Raw genomic sequence first — 17,413 nt, 5'->3', positions numbered from 1 at the left:
GAGCTCAGAGGCAACGTCAGATTGTGTGTATCTCAGGGAGAGAAAGAACACTGTGACTTTCCCCGTTCCTCTGACGAAAGCGGTTAGAGGGAGAAAAGCGTCCTTTGCTTTCGCTTTCCCGCAATGAGCTCGGCAGATCTGCCCTTCGCGAAGGGCCGTTTTCCCCCGGAGAACTGCCTCGCCGTAGCCCGGTTCTGGAAGTGGAACGAGTATGCAGTGTTAGCGTTCAGCTATTGTGAAGGCTCGCTTTGGCCCAGGGCAAACGAAGCGCCGGGGGAAATCTTAGCAGAGCCCGGCGCCGTTCCACGGTTCAAAGCGTGGAACTGCAGACTCTTTTGCAAAGAAGAGAGCGCCCAGGCAACAGCAGCCCGCACGTTTCTCAGTGAAAGGGAGAACTCCCTGACTTCATGCAGTCCTCTGAGCAAAGCAGGCAGAGGGAGAGAAACTTTCTTTCCTTCCTCTTTCCTGCCACGAATTCCTCATTTGCTCTTGCAAACGCAGGGCTTCTTCGGAAAAACTACGCCGCGGTGCAGGGATCCTTCCAGAGGAGCAACGACATAGTTTGAGCTGGAAGGGCTTGGCAGAGCAGCCGGGGAGAAAAGGCCTCTTGCTATTCTCTTTTCTTTCTGCCTGAATGCGGTCAATTGGCACTTGCCAAAGCAAGGTTTCCCAGCACAAAGTACAAAGCAGCAGCTCTCTCCTGGCAGAGGATATGCCATGCAGTGTTCCCCCGGCGAGATAGTGTTGCTACAGTGAGGCCCAGGGAAAACACACTGCCTAGAGAAATCCTAGCAAAGCCCTGGGTGTCCCCACAGGAATGTATGTCAGTTTCAGTTCTTTGCCAGCAACGGAGCTCAGAGGCAACGTCAGATTGTGTGTATCTCAGGGAGAGAAAGAACACTGTGACTTTCCCCGTTCCTCTGACGAAAGCGGTTAGAGGGAGAAAAGCGTCCTTTGCTTTCGCTTTCCCGCAATGAGCTCGGCAGATCTGCCCTTCGCGAAGGGCCGTTTTCCCCCGGAGAACTGCCTCGCCGTAGCCCGGTTCTGGAAGTGGAACGAGTATGCAGTGTTAGCGTTCAGCTATTGTGAAGGCTCGCTTTGGCCCAGGGCAAACGAAGCGCCGGGGGAAATCTTAGCAGAGCCCGGCGCCGTTCCACGGTTCAAAGCGTGGAACTGCAGACTCTTTTGCAAAGAAGAGAGCGCCCAGGCAACAGCAGCCCGCACGTTTCTCAGTGAAAGGGAGAACTCCCTGACTTCATGCAGTCCTCTGAGCAAAGCAGGCAGAGGGAGAGAAACTTTCTTTCCTTCCTCTTTCCTGCCACGAATTCCTCATTTGCTCTTGCAAACGCAGGGCTTCTTCGGAAAAACTACGCCGCGGTGCAGGGATCCTTCCAGAGGAGCAACGACATAGTTTGAGCTGGAAGGGCTTGGCAGAGCAGCCGGGGAGAAAAGGCCTCTTGCTATTCTCTTTTCTTTCTGCCTGAATGCGGTCAATTGGCACTTGCCAAAGCAAGGTTTCCCAGCACAAAGTACAAAGCAGCAGCTCTCTCCTGGCAGAGGATATGCCATGCAGTGTTCCCCCGGCGAGATAGTGTTGCTACAGTGAGGCCCAGGGAAAACACACTGCCTAGAGAAATCCTAGCAAAGCCCTGGGTGTCCCCACAGGAATGTATGTCAGTTTCAGTTCTTTGCCAGCAACGGAGCTCAGAGGCAACGTCAGATTGTGTGTATCTCAGGGAGAGAAAGAACACTGTGACTTTCCCCGTTCCTCTGACGAAAGCGGTTAGAGGGAGAAAAGCGTCCTTTGCTTTCGCTTTCCCGCAATGAGCTCGGCAGATCTGCCCTTCGCGAAGGGCCGTTTTCCCCCGGAGAACTGCCTCGCCGTAGCCCGCTTCTGGAAGTGGAACGAGTATGCAGTGTTAGCGTTCAGCTATTGTGAAGGCTCGCTTTGGCCCAGGGCAAACGAAGCGCTGGGGGAAATCTTAGCAGAGCCCGGCGCCTTTCCACGGTTCAAAGCGTGGAACTGCAGACTCTTTTGCAAAGAAGAGAGCGCCCAGGCAACAGCAGCCCGCACGTTTGTCAGTGAAAGGGAGAACTCCCTGACTTCATCCAGTCCTCTGAGCAAAGCAGGCAGAGGGAGAGAAACTTTCTTTCCTTCCTCTTTCCTGCCACGAATTCCTCATTTGCTCTTGCAAACGCAGGGCTTCTTCGGAAAAACTACGCCGCGGTGCAGGGATCCTTCCAGAGGAGCAACGACATAGTTTGAGCTGGAAGGGCTTGGCAGAGCAGCCGGGGAGAAAAGGCCTCTTGCTATTCTCTTTTCTTTCTGCCTGAATGCGGTCAATTGGCACTTGCCAAAGCAAGGTTTCCCAGCACAAACTACAAAGCAGCAGCTCTATCCTGGCAGAGGATATGCCATGCAGTGTTGCCCTGGCGAGATAGTGTTGCTACAGTGAGGCCCAGGGAAAACACACTGCCTAGAGAAATCCTAGCAAAGCCCTGGGTGTCCCCACAGGAATGTATGTCAGTTTCAGTTCTTTGCCAGCAACGGAGCTCAGAGGCAACGTCAGATTGTGTGTATCTCAGTGAGAGAAAGAACACTGTGACTTCCCCCGTTCCTCTGACGAAAGCGGTTAGAGGGAGAAAAGCGTCCTTTGCTTTCGCTTTCCCGCAATGAGCTCGCCTATCTACCCTTCGCGAAGGGCCGTTTTCCCCCGGAGAACTGCCTCGCCGTAGCCCGGTTCTGGAAGTGGAACGAGTATGCAGTGTTAGCGTTCAGCTATTGTGAAGGCTCGCTTTGGCCCAGGGCAAACGAAGCGCCGGGGGAAATCTTAGCAGAGCCCGGCGCCGTTCCACGGTTCAAAGCGTGGAACTGCAGACTCTTTTGCAAAGAAGAGAGCGCCCAGGCAACAGCAGCCCGCACGTTTCTCAGTGAAAGGGAGAAGTCCCTGACTTCATCCAGTCCTCTGAGCAAAGCAGGCAGAGGGAGAGAAACTTTCTTTCCTTCCTCTTTGCTGCCACGAATTCCTCATTTGCTCTTGCAAACGCAGGGCTTCTTCGGAAAAACTACGCCGTGGTGCAGGGATCCTTCCAGAGGAGCAACGACATAGTTTGAGCTGGAAGGGCTTGGGAAAGCAGCCGGGGAGAAAAGGCCTCTTGCTATTCTCTTTTCTTTCTGCCTGAATGCGGTCAATTGGCACTTGCCAAAGCAAAGTTTCCCAGCACAAACTACAAAGCAGCAGCTCTCTCCTGGCAGAGGAAATCCCATGCAGTGTTGCCCTGGCGAGATAGTGTTGCTACAGTGAGGCCCAGGGAAAACACACTGCCTAGAGAAATCCTAGCAAAGCCCTGGGTTTCCCCACAGGAATGTATGTCCGTTTCAGTTCTTTGCCAGCAACGGAGCTCAGAGGCAACGTCAGATTGTGTGTATCTCAGGGAGAGAAAGAACACTGTGACTTTCCCCGTTCCTCTGACGAAAGCGGTTAGAGGGAGAAAAGCGTCCTTTGCTTTCGCTTTCCCGCAATGAGCTCGGCAGATCTGCCCTTCGCGAAGGGCCGTTTTCCCCCGGAGAACTGCCTCGCCGTAGCCCGCTTCTGGAAGTGGAACGAGTATGCAGTGTTAGCGTTCAGCTATTGTGAAGGCTCGCTTTGGCCCAGGGCAAACGAAGCGCCGGGGGAAATCTTAGCAGAGCCCGGCGCCGTTCCACGGTTCAAAGCGTGGAACTGCAGACTCTTTTGCAAAGAAGAGAGCGCCCAGGCAACAGCAGCCCGCACGTTTCTCAGTGAAAGGGAGAAGTCCCTGACTTCATCCAGTCCTCTGAGCAAAGCAGGCAGAGGGAGAGAAACTTTCTTTCCTTCCTCTTTGCTGCCACGAATTCCTCATTTGCTCTTGCAAACGCAGGGCTTCTTCGGAAAAACTACGCCGTGGTGCAGGGATCCTTCCAGAGGAGCAACGACATAGTTTGAGCTGGAAGGGCTTGGGAAAGCAGCCGGGGAGAAAAGGCCTCTTGCTATTCTCTTTTCTTTCTGCCTGAATGCGGTCAATTGGCACTTGCCAAAGCAAAGTTTCCCAGCACAAACTACAAAGCAGCAGCTCTCTCCTGGCAGAGGAAATCCCATGCAGTGTTGCCCTGGCGAGATAGTGTTGCTACAGTGAGGCCCAGGGAAAACACACTGCCTAGAGAAATCCTAGCAAAGCCCTGTGTTTCCCCACAGGAATGTATGTCCGTTTCAGTTCTTTGCCAGCAACGGAGCTCAGAGGCAACGTCAGATTGTGTGTATCTCAGGGAGAGAAAGAACACTGTGACTTTCCCCGTTCCTCTGACGAAAGCGGTTAGAGGGAGAAAAGCGTCCTTTGCTTTCGCTTTCCCGCAATGAGCTCGGCAGATCTGCCCTTCGCGAAGGGCCGTTTTCCCCCGGAGAACTGCCTCGCCGTAGCCCGGTTCTGGAAGTGGAACGAGTATGCAGTGTTAGCGTTCAGCTATTGTGAAGGCTCGCTTTGGCCCAGGGCAAACGAAGCGCCGGGGGAAATCTTAGCAGAGCCCGGCGCCTTTCCACGGTTCAAAGCGTGGAACTGCAGACTCTTTTGCAAAGAAGAGAGCGCCCAGGCAACAGCAGCCCGTACGTTTCTCAGTGAAAGGGAGAAGTCCCTGACTTCATCCAGTCCTGTGAGCAAAGCAGGCAGAGGGAGAGAAACTTTCTTTCCTTCCTCTTTCCTGCCACGAATTCCTCATTTGCTCTTGCAAACGCAGGGCTTCTTCGGAAAAACTACGCCGCGGTGCAGGGATCCTTCCAGAGGAGCAACTTCATAGTTTGAGCTGGAAGGGCTTGGCAGAGCAGCCGGGGAGAAAAGGCCTCTTGCTATTCTCTTTTCTTTCTGCCTGAATGCGGTCAATTGGCACTTGCCAAAGCAAGGTTTCCCAGCACAAACTACAAAGCAGCAGCTCTATCCTGGCAGAGGATATGCCATGCAGTGTTGCCCTGGCGAGATAGTGTTGCTACAGTGAGGCCCAGGGAAAACACACTGCCTAGAGAAATCCTAGCAAAGCCCTGGGTGTCCCCACAGGAATGTATGTCAGTTTCAGTTCTTTGCCAGCAACGGAGCTCAGAGGCAACGTCAGATTGTGTGTATCTCAGGGAGAGAAAGAACACTGTGACTTCCCCCGTTCCTCTGACGAAAGCGGTTAGAGGGAGAAAAGCGTCCTTTGCTTTCGCTTTCCCGCAATGAGCTCGCCTATCTGCCCTTCGCGAAGGGCCGTTTTTCCCCGGAGAACTGCCTCGCCGTAGCCCGGTTCTGGAAGTGGAACGAGTATGCAGTGTTAGCGTTCAGCTATTGTGAAGGCTCGCTTTGGCCCAGGGCAAACGAAGCGCCGGGGGAAATCTTAGCAGAGCCCGGCGCCGTTCCACGGTTCAAAGCGTGGAACTGCAGACTCTTTTGCAAAGAAGAGAGCGCCCAGGCAACAGCAGCCCGCACGTTTCTCAGTGAAAGGGAGAAGTCCCTGACTTCATCCAGTCCTCTGAGCAAAGCAGGCAGAGGGAGAGAAACTTTCTTTCCTTCCTCTTTGCTGCCACGAATTCCTCATTTGCTCTTGCAAACGCAGGGCTTCTTCGGAAAAACTACGCCGTGGTGCAGGGATCCTTCCAGAGGAGCAACGACATAGTTTGAGCTGGAAGGGCTTGGGAAAGCAGCCGGGGAGAAAAGGCCTCTTGCTATTCTCTTTTCTTTCTGCCTGAATGCGGTCAATTGGCACTTGCCAAAGCAAAGTTTCCCAGCACAAACTACAAAGCAGCAGCTCTCTCCTGGCAGAGGAAATCCCATGCAGTGTTGCCCTGGCGAGATAGTGTTGCTACAGTGAGGCCCAGGGAAAACACACTGCCTAGAGAAATCCTAGCAAAGCCCTGTGTTTCCCCACAGGAATGTATGTCCGTTTCAGTTCTTTGCCAGCAACGGAGCTCAGAGGCAACGTCAGATTGTGTGTATCTCAGGGAGAGAAAGAACACTGTGACTTTCCCCGTTCCTCTGACGAAAGCGGTTAGAGGGAGAAAAGCGTCCTTTGCTTTCGCTTTCCCGCAATGAGCTCGGCAGATCTGCCCTTCGCGAAGGGCCGTTTTCCCCCGGAGAACTGCCTCGCCGTAGCCCGGTTCTGGAAGTGGAACGAGTATGCAGTGTTAGCGTTCAGCTATTGTGAAGGCTCGCTTTGGCCCAGGGCAAACGAAGCGCCGGGGGAAATCTTAGCAGAGCCCGGCGCCGTTCCACGGTTCAAAGCGTGGAACTGCAGACTCTTTTGCAAAGAAGAGAGCGCCCAGGCAACAGCAGCCCGCACGTTTCTCAGTGAAAGGGAGAAGTCCCTGACTTCATCCAGTCCTCTGAGCAAAGCAGGCAGAGGGAGAGAAACTTTCTTTCCTTCCTCTTTGCTGCCACGAATTCCTCATTTGCTCTTGCAAACGCAGGGCTTCTTCGGAAAAACTACGCCGTGGTGCAGGGATCCTTCCAGAGGAGCAACGACATAGTTTGAGCTGGAAGGGCTTGGGAAAGCAGCCGGGGAGAAAAGGCCTCTTGCTATTCTCTTTTCTTTCTGCCTGAATGCGGTCAATTGGCACTTGCCAAAGCAAAGTTTCCCAGCACAAACTACAAAGCAGCAGCTCTCTCCTGGCAGAGGAAATCCCATGCAGTGTTGCCCTGGCGAGATAGTGTTGCTACAGTGAGGCCCAGGGAAAACACACTGCCTAGAGAAATCCTAGCAAAGCCCTGGGTTTCCCCACAGGAATGTATGTCCGTTTCAGTTCTTTGCCAGCAACGGAGCTCAGAGGCAACGTCAGATTGTGTGTATCTCAGGGAGAGAAAGAACACTGTGACTTTCCCCGTTCCTCTGACGAAAGCGGTTAGAGGGAGAAAAGCGTCCTTTGCTTTCGCTTTCCCGCAATGAGCTCGGCAGATCTGCCCTTCGCGAAGGGCCGTTTTCCCCCGGAGAACTGCCTCGCCGTAGCCCGGTTCTGGAAGTGGAACGAGTATGCAGTGTTAGCGTTCAGCTATTGTGAAGGCTCGCTTTGGCCCAGGGCAAACGAAGCGCCGGTGGAAATCTTAGCAGAGCCCGGCGCCTTTCCACGGTTCAAAGCGTGGAACTGCAGACTCTTTTGCAAAGAAGAGAGCGCCCAGGCAACAGCAGCCCGCACGTTTCTCAGTGAAAGGGAGAAGTCCCTGACTTCATCCAGTCCTGTGAGCAAAGCAGGCAGAGGGAGAGAAACTTTCTTTCCTTCCTCTTTCCTGCCACGAATTCCTCATTTGCTCTTGCAAACGCAGGGCTTCTTCGGAAAAACTACGCCGCGGTGCAGGGATCCTTCCAGAGGAGCAACTTCATAGTTTGAGCTGGAAGGGCTTGGCAGAGCAGCCGGGGAGAAAAGGCCTCTTGCTATTCTCTTTTCTTTCTGCCTGAATGCGGTCAATTGGCACTTGCCAAAGCAAGGTTTCCCAGCACAAACTACAAAGCAGCAGCTCTATCCTGGCAGAGGATATGCCATGCAGTGTTGCCCTGGCGAGATAGTGTTGCTACAGTGAGGCCCAGGGAAAACACACTGCCTAGAGAAATCCTAGCAAAGCCCTGGGTGTCCCCACAGGAATGTATGTCAGTTTCAGTTCTTTGCCAGCAACGGAGCTCAGAGGCAACGTCAGATTGTGTGTATCTCAGGGAGAGAAAGAACACTGTGACTTTCCCCGTTCCTCTGACGAAAGCGGTTAGAGGGAGAAAAGCGTCCTTTGCTTTCGCTTTCCCGCAATGAGCTCGGCAGATCTGCCCTTCGCGAAGGGCCGTTTTCCCCCGGAGAACTGCCTCGCCGTAGCCCGCTTCTGGAAGTGGAACGAGTATGCAGTGTTAGCGTTCAGCTATTGTGAAGGCTCGCTTTGGCCCAGGGCAAACGAAGCGCCGGGGGAAATCTTAGCAGAGCCCGGCGCCTTTCCACGGTTCAAAGCGTGGAACTGCAGACTCTTTTGCAAAGAAGAGAGCGCCCAGGCAACAGCAGCCCGTACGTTTCTCAGTGAAAGGGAGAAGTCCCTGACTTCATCCAGTCCTGTGAGCAAAGCAGGCAGAGGGAGAGAAACTTTCTTTCCTTCCTCTTTCCTGCCACGAATTCCTCATTTGCTCTTGCAAACGCAGGGCTTCTTCGGAAAAACTACGCCGCGGTGCAGGGATCCTTCCAGAGGAGCAACTTCATAGTTTGAGCTGGAAGGGCTTGGCAGAGCAGCCGGGGAGAAAAGGCCTCTTGCTATTCTCTTTTCTTTCTGCCTGAATGCGGTCAATTCGCACTTGCCAAAGCAAGGTTTCCCAGCACAAACTACAAAGCAGCAGCTCTATCCTGGCAGAGGATATGCCATGCAGTGTTGCCCTGGCGAGATAGTGTTGCTACAGTGAGGCCCAGGGAAAACACACTGCCTAGAGAAATCCTAGCAAAGCCCTGGGTGTCCCCACAGGAATGTATGTCAGTTTCAGTTCTTTGCCAGCAACGGAGCTCAGAGGCAACGTCAGATTGTGTGTATCTCAGGGAGAGAAAGAACACTGTGACTTCCCCCGTTCCTCTGACGAAAGCGGTTAGAGGGAGAAAAGCGTCCTTTGCTTTCGCTTTCCCGCAATGAGCTCGGCAGATCTGCCCTTCGCGAAGGGCCGTTTTCCCCCGGAGAACTGCCTCGCCGTAGCCCGCTTCTGGAAGTGGAACGAGTATGCAGTGTTAGCGTTCAGCTATTGTGAAGGCTCGCTTTGGCCCAGGGCAAACGAAGCGCCGGGGGAAATCTTAGCAGAGCCCGGCGCCGTTCCACGGTTCAAAGCGTGGAACTGCAGACTCTTTTGCAAAGAAGAGAGCGCCCAGGCAACAGCAGCCCGCACGTTTCTCAGTGAAAGGGAGAAGTCCCTGACTTCATCCAGTCCTCTGAGCAAAGCAGGCAGAGGGAGAGAAACTTTCTTTCCTTCCTCTTTGCTGCCACGAATTCCTCATTTGCTCTTGCAAACGCAGGGCTTCTTCGGAAAAACTACGCCGTGGTGCAGGGATCCTTCCAGAGGAGCAACGACATAGTTTGAGCTGGAAGGGCTTGGGAAAGCAGCCGGGGAGAAAAGGCCTCTTGCTATTCTCTTTTCTTTCTGCCTGAATGCGGTCAATTGGCACTTGCCAAAGCAAAGTTTCCCAGCACAAACTACAAAGCAGCAGCTCTCTCCTGGCAGAGGAAATCCCATGCAGTGTTGCCCTGGCGAGATAGTGTTGCTACAGTGAGGCCCAGGGAAAACACACTGCCTAGAGAAATCCTAGCAAAGCCCTGTGTTTCCCCACAGGAATGTATGTCCGTTTCAGTTCTTTGCCAGCAACGGAGCTCAGAGGCAACGTCAGATTGTGTGTATCTCAGGGAGAGAAAGAACACTGTGACTTTCCCCGTTCCTCTGACGAAAGCGGTTAGAGGGAGAAAAGCGTCCTTTGCTTTCGCTTTCCCGCAATGAGCTCGGCAGATCTGCCCTTCGCGAAGGGCCGTTTTCCCCCGGAGAACTGCCTCGCCGTAGCCCGGTTCTGGAAGTGGAACGAGTATGCAGTGTTAGCGTTCAGCTATTGTGAAGGCTCGCTTTGGCCCAGGGCAAACGAAGCGCCGGGGGAAATCTTAGCAGAGCCCGGCCCCTTTCCACGGTTCAAAGCGTGGAACTGCAGACTCTTTTGCAAAGAAGAGAGCGCCCAGGCAACAGCAGCCCGTACGTTTCTCAGTGAAAGGGAGAAGTCCCTGACTTCATCCAGTCCTGTGAGCAAAGCAGGCAGAGGGAGAGAAACTTTCTTTCCTTCCTCTTTCCTGCCACGAATTCCTCATTTGCTCTTGCAAACGCAGGGCTTCTTCGGAAAAACTACGCCGCGGTGCAGGGATCCTTCCAGAGGAGCAACGACATAGTTTGAGCTGGAAGGGCTTGGCAGAGCAGCCGGGGAGAAAAGGCCTCTTGCTATTCTCTTTTCTTTCTGCCTGAATGCGGTCAATTGGCACTTGCCAAAGCAAGGTTTCCCAGCACAAACTACAAAGCAGCAGCTCTATCCTGGCAGAGGAAATCCCATGCAGTGTTGCCCTGGCGAGATAGTGTTGCTACAGTGAGGCCCAGGGAAAACACACTGCCTAGAGAAATCCTAGCAAAGCCCTGGGTGTCCCCACAGGAATGTATGTCCGTTTCAGTTCTTTGCCAGCAACGGAGCTCAGAGGCAACGTCAGATTGTGTGTATCTCAGTGAGAGAAAGAACACTGTGACTTCCCCCGTTCCTCTGACGAAAGCGGTTAGAGGGAGAAAAGCGTCCTTTGCTTTCGCTTTCCCGCAATGAGCTCGGCAGATCTGCCCTTCGCGAAGGGCCGTTTTCCCCCGGAGAACTGCCTCGCCGTAGCCCGCTTCTGGAAGTGGAACGAGTATGCAGTGTTAGCGTTCAGCTATTGTGAAGGCTCGCTTTGGCCCAGGGCAAACGAAGCGCCGGGGGAAATCTTAGCAGAGCCCGGCGCCGTTCCACGGTTCAAAGCGTGGAACTGCAGACTCTTTTGCAAAGAAGAGAGCGCCCAGGCAACAGCAGCCCGCACGTTTCTCAGTGAAAGGGAGAAGTCCCTGACTTCATCCAGTCCTCTGAGCAAAGCAGGCAGAGGGAGAGAAACTTTCTTTCCTTCCTCTTTGCTGCCACGAATTCCTCATTTGCTCTTGCAAACGCAGGGCTTCTTCGGAAAAACTACGCCGCGGTGCAGGGATCCTTCCAGAGGAGCAACGACATAGTTTGAGCTGGAAGGGCTTGGGAAAGCAGCCGGGGAGAAAAGGCCTCTTGCTATTCTCTTTTCTTTCTGCCTGAATGCGGTCAATTGGCACTTGCCAAAGCAAAGTTTCCCAGCACAAACTACAAAGCAGCAGCTCTCTCCTGGCAGAGGAAATCCCATGCAGTGTTGCCCTGGCGAGATAGTGTTGCTACAGTGAGGCCCAGGGAAAACACACTGCCTAGAGAAATCCTAGCAAAGCCCTGTGTTTCCCCACAGGAATGTATGTCCGTTTCAGTTCTTTGCCAGCAACGGAGCTCAGAGGCAACGTCAGATTGTGTGTATCTCAGGGAGAGAAAGAACACTGTGACTTTCCCCGTTCCTCTGACGAAAGCGGTTAGAGGGAGAAAAGCGTCCTTTGCTTTCGCTTTCCCGCAATGAGCTCGGCAGATCTGCCCTTCGCGAAGGGCCGTTTTCCCCCGGAGAACTGCCTCGCCGTAGCCCGGTTCTGGAAGTGGAACGAGTATGCAGTGTTAGCGTTCAGCTATTGTGAAGGCTCGCTTTGGCCCAGGGCAAACGAAGCGCCGGGGGAAATCTTAGCAGAGCCCGGCCCCTTTCCACGGTTCAAAGCGTGGAACTGCAGACTCTTTTGCAAAGAAGAGAGCGCCCAGGCAACAGCAGCCCGTACGTTTCTCAGTGAAAGGGAGAAGTCCCTGACTTCATCCAGTCCTGTGAGCAAAGCAGGCAGAGGGAGAGAAACTTTCTTTCCTTCCTCTTTCCTGCCACGAATTCCTCATTTGCTCTTGCAAACGCAGGGCTTCTTCGGAAAAACTACGCCGCGGTGCAGGGATCCTTCCAGAGGAGCAACTTCATAGTTTGAGCTGGAAGGGCTTGGCAGAGCAGCCGGGGAGAAAAGGCCTCTTGCTATTCTCTTTTCTTTCTGCCTGAATGCGGTCAATTGGCACTTGCCAAAGCAAGGTTTCCCAGCACAAACTACAAAGCAGCAGCTCTATCCTGGCAGAGGAAATCCCATGCAGTGTTGCCCTGGCGAGATAGTGTTGCTACAGTGAGGCCCAGGGAAAACACACTGCCTAGAGAAATCCTAGCAAAGCCCTGGGTGTCCCCACAGGAATGTATGTCCGTTTCAGTTCTTTGCCAGCAACGGAGCTCAGAGGCAACGTCAGATTGTGTGTATCTCAGTGAGAGAAAGAACACTGTGACTTCCCCCGTTCCTCTGACGAAAGCGGTTAGAGGGAGAAAAGCGTCCTTTGCTTTCGCTTTCCCGCAATGAGCTCGGCAGATCTGCCCTTCGCGAAGGGCCGTTTTCCCCCGGAGAACTGCCTCGCCGTAGCCCGGTTCTGGAAGTGGAACGAGTATGCAGTGTTAGCGTTCAGCTATTGTGAAGGCTCGCTTTGGCCCAGGGCAAACGAAGCGCCGGGGGAAATCTTAGCAGAGCCCGGCGCCGTTCCACGGTTCAAAGCGTGGAACTGCAGACTCTTTTGCAAAGAAGAGAGCGCCCAGGCAACAGCAGCCCGCACGTTTCTCAGTGAAAGGGAGAAGTCCCTGACTTCATCCAGTCCTCTGAGCAAAGCAGGCAGAGGGAGAGAAACTTTCTTTCCTTCCTCTTTGCTGCCACGAATTCCTCATTTGCTCTTGCAAACGCAGGGCTTCTTCGGAAAAACTACGCCGCGGTGCAGGGATCCTTCCAGAGGAGCAACGACATAGTTTGAGCTGGAAGGGCTTGGGAAAGCAGCCGGGGAGAAAAGGCCTCTTGCTATTCTCTTTTCTTTCTGCCTGAATGCGGTCAATTGGCACTTGCCAAAGCAAAGTTTCCCAGCACAAACTACAAAGCAGCAGCTCTCTCCTGGCAGAGGAAATCCCATGCAGTGTTGCCCTGGCGAGATAGTGTTGCTACAGTGAGGCCCAGGGAAAACACACTGCCTAGAGAAATCCTAGCAAAGCCCTGTGTTTCCCCACAGGAATGTATGTCCGTTTCAGTTCTTTGCCAGCAACGGAGCTCAGAGGCAACGTCAGATTGTGTGTATCTCAGGGAGAGAAAGAACACTGTGACTTTCCCCGTTCCTCTGACGAAAGCGGTTAGAGGGAGAAAAGCGTCCTTTGCTTTCGCTTTCCCGCAATGAGCTCGGCAGATCTGCCCTTCGCGAAGGGCCGTTTTCCCCCGGAGAACTGCCTCGCCGTAGCCCGGTTCTGGAAGTGGAACGAGTATGCAGTGTTAGCGTTCAGCTATTGTGAAGGCTCGCTTTGGCCCAGGGCAAACGAAGCGCCGGGGGAAATCTTAGCAGAGCCCGGCGCCTTTCCACGGTTCAAAGCGTGGAACTGCAGACTCTTTTGCAAAGAAGAGAGCGCCCAGGCAACAGCAGCCCGTACGTTTCTCAGTGAAAGGGAGAAGTCCCTGACTTCATCCAGTCCTGTGAGCAAAGCAGGCAGAGGGAGAGAAACTTTCTTTCCTTCCTCTTTCCTGCCACGAATTCCTCATTTGCTCTTGCAAACGCAGGGCTTCTTCGGAAAAACTACGCCGCGGTGCAGGGATCCTTCCAGAGGAGCAACTTCATAGTTTGAGCTGGAAGGGCTTGGCAGAGCAGCCGGGGAGAAAAGGCCTCTTGCTATTCTCTTTTCTTTCTGCCTGAATGCGGTCAATTGGCACTTGCCAAAGCAAGGTTTCCCAGCACAAACTACAAAGCAGCAGCTCTATCCTGGCAGAGGATATGCCATGCAGTGTTGCCCTGGCGAGATAGTGTTGCTACAGTGAGGCCCAGGGAAAACACACTGCCTAGAGAAATCCTAGCAAAGCCCTGGGTGTCCCCACAGGAATGTATGTCAGTTTCAGTTCTTTGCCAGCAACGGAGCTCAGAGGCAACGTCAGATTGTGTGTATCTCAGTGAGAGAAAGAACACTGTGACTTCCCCCGTTCCTCTGACGAAAGCGGTTAGAGGGAGAAAAGCGTCCTTTGCTTTCGCTTTCCCGCAATGAGCTCGGCAGATCTGCCCTTCGCGAAGGGCCGTTTTCCCCCGGAGAACTGCCTCGCCGTAGCCCGGTTCTGGAAGTGGAACGAGTATGCAGTGTTAGCGTTCAGCTATTGTGAAGGCTCGCTTTGGCCCAGGGCAAACGAAGCGCCGGGGGAAATCTTAGCAGAGCCCGGCGCCGTTCCACGGTTCAAAGCGTGGAACTGCAGACTCTTTTGCAAAGAAGAGAGCGCCCAGGCAACAGCAGCAAGCACGTTTCCCAGTGAAAGGGAGAAGTCCCTGACTTCATGCAGTCCTCTGAGCAAAGCAGGCAGAGGGAGAGAAACTTTCTTTCCTTCCTCTTTCCTGCCACGAATTCCTCATTTGCTCTTGCAAACGCAGGGCTTCTTCGGAAAAACTACGCCGCGGTGCAGGGATCCTTCCAGAGGAGCAACGACATAGTTTGAGCTGGAAGGGCTTGGGAAAGCAGCCGGGGAGAAAAGGCCTCTTGCTATTCTCTTTTCTTTCTGCCTGAATGCGGTCAATTGGCACTTGCCAAAGCAAAGTTTCCCAGCACAAACTACAAAGCAGCAGCTCTCTCCTGGCAGAGGAAATCCCATGCAGTGTTGCCCTGGCGAGATAGTGTTGCTACAGTGAGGCCCAGGGAAAACACACTGCCTAGAGAAATCCTAGCAAAGCCCTGTGTTTCCCCACAGGAATGTATGTCCGTTTCAGTTCTTTGCCAGCAACGGAGCTCAGAGGCAACGTCAGATTGTGTGTATCTCAGTGAGAGAAAGAACACTGTGACTTCCCCCGTTCCTCTGACGAAAGCGGTTAGAGGGAGAAAAGCGTCCTTTGCTTTCGCTTTCCCGCAATGAGCTCGGCAGATCTGCCCTTCGCGAAGGGCCGTTTTCCCCCGGAGAACTGCCTCGCCGTAGCCCGGTTCTGGAAGTGGAACGAGTATGCAGTGTTAGCGTTCAGCTATTGTGAAGGCTCGCTTTGGCCCAGGGCAAACGAAGCGCCGGGGGAAATCTTAGCAGAGCCCGGCGCCTTTCCACGGTTCAAAGCGTGGAACTGCAGACTCTTTTGCAAAGAAGAGAGCGCCCAGGCAACAGCAGCCCGCACGTTTCTCAGTGAAAGGGAGAACTCCCTGACTTCATGCAGTCCTCTGAGCAAAGCAGGCAGAGGGAGAGAAACTTTCTTTCCTTCCTCTTTCCTGCCACGAATTCCTCATTTGCTCTTGCAAACGCAGGGCTTCTTCGGAAAAACTACGCCGCGGTGCAGGGATCCTTCCAGAGGAGCAACGACATAGTTTGAGCTGGAAGGGCTTGGCAGAGCAGCCGGGGAGAAAAGGCCTCTTGCTATTCTCTTTTCTTTCTGCCTGAATGCGGTCAATTGGCACTTGCCAAAGCAAGGTTTCCCAGCACAAACTACAAAGCAGCAGCTCTCTCCTGGCAGAGGAAACCCCATGCAGTTCTGCCCTTGCGAGATAGAGTTGCTACAGTGAGGCCCAGGGAAAACACACTGCCTAGAGAAATCCTAGCAAAGCCCTGTGTTTCCCCACAGGAATGTATGTCACTTTCAGTTCTTTGCCAGCAACGGAGCTCAGAGGCAACGTCAGATTGTGTGTATCTCAGGGAGAGAAAGAACACTGTGACTTCCCCCGTTCCTCTGACGAAAGCGGTTAGAGGGAGAAAAGCGTCCTTTGCTTTCGCTTTCCCGCAATGAGCTCGGCAGATCTGCCCTTCGCGAAGGGCCGTTTTCCCCCGGAGAACTGCCTCGCCGTAGCCCGGTTCTGGAAGTGGAACGAGTATGCAGTGTTAGCGTTCAGCTATTGTGAAGGCTCGCTTTGGCCCAGGGCAAACGAAGCGCCGGGGGAAATCTTAGCAGAGCCCGGCGCCTTTCCACGGTTCAAAGCGTGGAACTGCAGACTCTTTTGCAAAGAAGAGAGCGCCCAGGCAACAGCAGCCCGCACGTTTCTCAGTGAAAGGGAGAACTCCCTGACTTCATGCAGTCCTCTGAGCAAAGCAGGCAGAGGGAGAGAAACTTTCTTTCCTTCCTCTTTCCTGCCACGAATTCCTCATTTGCTCTTGCAAACGCAGGGCTTCTTCAGAAAAACTACGCCGTGGTGCAGGTATCCTTCCAGAGGAGCAACGACATAGTTTGAGCTGGAAGGGCTTGGGAAAGCAGCCGGGGAGAAAAGGCCTCTTGCTATTCTCTTTTCTTTCTGCCTGAATGCGGTCAATTGGCACTTGCCAAAGCAAAGTTTCCCAGCACAAACTACAAAGCAGCAGCTCTCTCCTGGCAGAGGAAATCCCATGCAGTGTTGCCCTGGCGAGATAGTGTTGCTACAGTGAGGCCCAGGGAAAACACACTGCCTAGAGAAATCCTAGCAAAGCCCTGTGTTTCCCCACAGGAATGTATGTCCGTTTCAGTTCTTTGCCAGCAACGGAGCTCAGAGGCAACGTCAGATTGTGTGTATCTCAGTGAGAGAAAGAACACTGTGACTTTCCCCGTTCCTCTGACGAAAGCGGTTAGAGGGAGAAAAGCGTCCTTTGCTTTCGCTTTCCCGCAATGAGCTCGGCAGATCTGCCCTTCGCGAAGGGCCGTTTTCCCCCGGAGAACAGCCTCGCCGTAGCCCGGTTCTGGAAGTGGAACGAGTATGCAGTGTTAGCGTTCAGCTATTGTGAAGGCTCGCTTTGGCCCAGGGCAAACGAAGCGCCGGGGGAAATCTTAGCAGAGCCCGGCGCCTTTCCACGGTTCAAAGCGTGGAACTGCAGACTCTTTTGCAAAGAAGAGAGCGCCCAGGCAACAGCAGCCCGTACGTTTCTCAGTGAAAGGGAGAAGTCCCTGACTTCATCCAGTCCTGTGAGCAAAGCAGGCAGAGGGAGAGAAACTTTCTTTCCTTCCTCTTTCCTGCCACGAATTCCTCATTTGCTCTTGCAAACGCAGGGCTTCTTCGGAAAAACTACACCGCGGTGCAGGGATCCTTCCAGAGGAGCAACTTCATAGTTTGAGCTGGAAGGGCTTGGCAGAGCAGCCGGGGAGAAAAGGCCTCTTGCTATTCTCTTTTCTTTCTGCCTGAATGCGGTCAATTGGCACTTGCCAAAGCAAGGTTTCCCAGCACAAACTACAAAGCAGCAGCTCTATCCTGGCAGAGGATATGCCATGCAGTGTTGCCCTGGCGAGATAGTGTTGCTACAGTGAGGCCCAGGGAAAACACACTGCCTAGAGAAATCCTAGCAAAGCCCTGGGTGTCCCCACAGGAATGTATGTCAGTTTCAGTTCTTTGCCAGCAACGGAGCTCAGAGGCAACGTCAGATTGTGTGTATCTCAGTGAGAGAAAGAACACTGTGACTTCCCCCGTTCCTCTGACGAAAGCGGTTAGAGGGAGAAAAGCGTCCTTTGCTTTCGCTTTCCCGCAATGAGCTCGGCAGATCTGCCCTTCGCGAAGGGCCGTTTTCCCCCGGAGAACTGCCTCGCCGTAGCCCGGTTCTGGAAGTGGAACGAGTATGCAGTGTTAGCGTTCAGCTATTGTGAAGGCTCGCTTTGGCCCAGGGCAAACGAAGCGCCGGGGGAAATCTTAGCAGAGCCCGGCGCCGTTCCACGGTTCAAAGCGTGGAACTGCAGACTCTTTTGCAAAGAAGAGAGCGCCCAGGCAACAGCAGCCCGCACGTTTCCCAGTGAAAGGGAGAAGTCCCTGACTTCATGCAGTC

Source organism: Elephas maximus, chromosome 4 (assembly GCF_024166365.1).
Source record: "Elephas maximus indicus isolate mEleMax1 chromosome 4, mEleMax1 primary haplotype, whole genome shotgun sequence".
NCBI lineage: Eukaryota > Metazoa > Chordata > Mammalia > Proboscidea > Elephantidae > Elephas > Elephas maximus.
The sequence above is the reverse complement of the archived record's forward strand: the minus strand, read 5'-3'. Positions refer to the sequence as shown.